Raw genomic sequence first — 3,918 nt, 5'->3', positions numbered from 1 at the left:
GGTCGTCGTGTCCATCTATTTCTCAAATTTTGGGGTCTTGAACCCTGGTGGCAAATGGATGTGAGGGAACATGCATAGATCACTGAATGAAACACTTTTGTGACCACCTAGTCCATGTGTGTTCTTTATGTTCTGTTCAAGACTTTTCATTTTCCTGGCCATCTCATCTGGCTCAACCTCTTGGCAGGCTTTTCATTTTCCACCGGTGACTCGTACTGAGGAGTCTTATTGTATGGAGCCGAGACCTTGAAAGCCATATTTGGAGAATAGTATTGGCCATCATAAGCATGAGATGGTGGCTCATCGTTTGGCCTCGTCACAGGAGGTGGTGGCGGGATTGTATATACCGGTGCGCCAGACACGACGCGAGGGGTGTTCTTGACCGGTGCGACTAGAGGTCGCATATTAGAGGTACCAGGGGCAGCATGGAGCCTGTAGTTTGGCACATACCTTGGTGGTAGAATGTGATCGCTCGCTGCATGGAGCAGTGGTTGAGTAGCCTGGGGTACGGTGAAAGTTCCCTCTGAGGGACCCAGGGGCGGAGGTTGACCGGAAACCCAAGCTTGATATACATCTGACAGTTGTTGTCTCAATTTTCTTATTTCCTCCGACTTTTGTTCAAGCGGCTGACTTTGGGGACTATCACTGACCAACTCGATTTCATCATTGTTATCCATTACCATCGTTCCCGTAGATCTTGTGAAGTAATGATGTGTTTCCAGTTTCACCACAAACCAACCACCTTAAGCTTACTATATAAGAGGCAACAAACGTATTAGGGTTAAGAATTTTATAGATAGGAATCACTCGTAAATATGCTATGCTCCAAAAATTATTGTCACGACCCCGGTTCGCCCTCCGTGAACCATCGTGATGGCACCTAGTCTATATGACTAGGTAAGCCTAAAATGCGGAAAATAAACCAAATTTGCGGAAGAAAAACAAGGTAAAACAGAGGTAGAGTAAATAAACAACGTTTAAGAGTGCCGCCTGGCATACACAATATTTAACTTTCAAAACTAACACATAAAACCAAGACCGGGAAACCCATGAATCACAAGCTAAGAAGTACTACATAGCTCTAACTCCAGAATGTCTAACAAGAACGGAAATACAGAAGGTCTAATACTAAACAGCAAGAATAGAAAGAGACTCCTCGGTCTGCGGACGCGGCAGATATACCTCGAAGTCGCTATAGCAGTCGCCTCGCCTCAAGAGTGATAGGACTGATTCGAAGTACCTGGATCTGCACATGAAAAACATGCGCAGGAAGGGCATGAGTACACCACAGCGGTACTCAGTAAGTGCCAAGCCTAACCTCGGTTGGGTAGTGACGAGGAAGGTCGGGGCCCTACTGAGGTTAAATAGTATATAAAAATTCAACAGCGTAAATAAGAACAATATAAATAAGTGCAGCAGTGAAAGTATCACAGGACATAGAGAATAACGACAACAGAAACAAGAATCATAGTAAGACCAGTACAGCTCAATGCAGAAGTAACAGTCGGGGGATCTCCCAGGATACCGTCCTGTAGTCCCCAAATGTAAATGTCCAGTGGATCTCCTGGGTGCCGTCCCGTAGTCCAACTCATAAATGCGCGGGGATCTACCGGAATACCACATCCATAGTCCCAAATATAAATACTCAGTACTGGTGGAATCTACCGGGTGCAATCCCGTAGTTCCAATGTAAAAGTGCAGGGGGGGTCTCCCGGAATGAAATTCCGTAGTCCCAAAGTAAACATACAGGGGAGCTCCCGGGATACCGTCCCGTAGTCCTAAAGTAAATACACAACAGCAACAAGAACTTAATTCAATCAATTTCATACCAAGGGGAAAGCAGATAATTCTGACCTAGCATGCTTCACGTAATACAGATAAGGCAGTTAAAGCAATTAGAGCAATTTAGTCAATTAGACATGCTTCTCTAGAAACGGCAGGCTAAATTTCCAAATAGCGTAAACAAGAAAAGGAAGAACACAATTTAAAGCTGTTTTTAATGAAAACCGAATTTCCAACAATTAGCACAAGTATGCACTCGTCACCTGACGTACAAGGAATTTCAATTATCACAACATCAATCCTAAGGGAAGAGTCCCCCACAAAAGGTTAGACAAGCCACTTACCTCGAGCCGGCTCAATTGTCAACCCGAAACCACGTTCTTGCCACGAGTATTCGACTCCAAATGGCCCAAATCTATTCAATTAAATTTCATAATTTAAATAACACTTCAAGTAACTGATTCTACAATTAAATTCTAAGCTAATACGCAAAATTAGGTAAAATAACCAAAATGCCCCTCGGGGGTGAAATTTATATTTCCAGAATCCTCACACTCTCACGAGTTCATGCATGCCAAAATTACCAAGATCAGACCTCAAATGGTCCATCAAACTCTCAATCAAAGGTCTCCAATACTAAGCCCTAGTTTCCCCAAATTTTCACCCTAAATTTCCATAAATTTGTAGCTCTAATCCGTGAAATAATAGCATAGGAACGAGTTTTAAGTCCAAATTCCTTACCTCAATGAAGTTCCCTTGAAGTCCCTCTTTCAAATCGTCAAAAAAGCTCCCAAGCCGAGATAAAAATGGTGAAATAGCTCAAAATTCGCGAAGGACACAATTTATATTTCTGCCCAGGCATTTTTCGCATCTGCGGCACAATAGCATATGCGGCCAAATAACCGCTTCTGCGGTTCTTCACTAAACGGACCAAAATCGCACCAGCGCTCAACATTCCGCTCTTGCGGCTTTGCAGATCCGGTCCCGCAACCGCATCTGCGGTTTCTAACAAATTCCTCACCAATCCGCTTCTGCGGCTCCTCTTCCGCGTGTGCGGCGTCGCACCTGCGGTCCCCAAACCGCAGGTGCGGAAATACCAGAAGCAGCAAAAGTTCAGCAGCTGCAAACATTCCTCAAACTCCCCGCCGACCATCCGAAATCATCCCGAGGCCCCCGGGACCTCAACCAAAGGCACCAACAAGTCTAATACCACTGTCCAAACTTGTACCAATCCTTAAAACATCTAAAACAACATCAAAACCTCAAATTAACCATGGATTCAAGCCTAAGGACTCCAATTTTCTCAAAACACGCTTTCGATCAAAAAGCCTATCAAACCTCGTCCAAATGACCTGAAATTTTGCACACACATCACATTAAACACTACGGAGCTACTTCAACTTCCGGAATTCCATTCCAACCCTCGGATCAAATTCTCACTATCGAACCGAAAACTTCAAAAATCCATCTTTCGGCATTTCAAGCCTAAATTAGCTACGGACCTCTTAAACACAATCCGAACACGCCCCTAAGCCCGAAATCACCCAACAGAGCTAACGGAACCATCGGATTTCCATTTTGAGGCCGTCTTCACAATGTTCCAACTATGCTCAAATTTCCAAGACTTAAGCTCTCATTTAGGGACTAAGTGTCCCAAAACTCTCCGAGATTCAAAACCGAACATCCCGGCAATTCAAAATAGCATAAATAAACACGCAGAAAGCAGTTAATAGGGGATCGAGGCGTAAATTCTAAAAACGACCGGCCGGGTCGTTACATCCTCCCACACTTAAACATTCGTTCGTCCTCGAACGAGCACAAAGACATACCTGAAGTAGTGAAAAGATGAGGGTACTGGCTATGCATATCCTGCTCGGTCTCCCAGGTCGCCTCCTCGACCGGCTGACCCCGCCACTGAACCTTCACTGATGTAATGTTCTTTGACCTCAGCTTCCTAACCTGCCTGTCCAATATTGCCACTGGCTCCTCAACATAAGTTAGGTCCTTTTCCAACTAGACTGAGCTGAAATCCAACACGTGCGATGGATCACCGTGATACCTCCAGAGCCGAAACATGAAATATCGGATGAACTCCTGCCAAGCTGGGAGGTAAGGCAAGCTCGTAAGCAACCTCCC

This window comes from Nicotiana attenuata, unplaced genomic scaffold (assembly GCF_001879085.1).
Source record: "Nicotiana attenuata strain UT unplaced genomic scaffold, NIATTr2, whole genome shotgun sequence".
Taxonomy (NCBI): Eukaryota; Viridiplantae; Streptophyta; class Magnoliopsida; order Solanales; family Solanaceae; genus Nicotiana; species Nicotiana attenuata.
Note: the sequence above shows the minus strand (reverse complement) of the source record.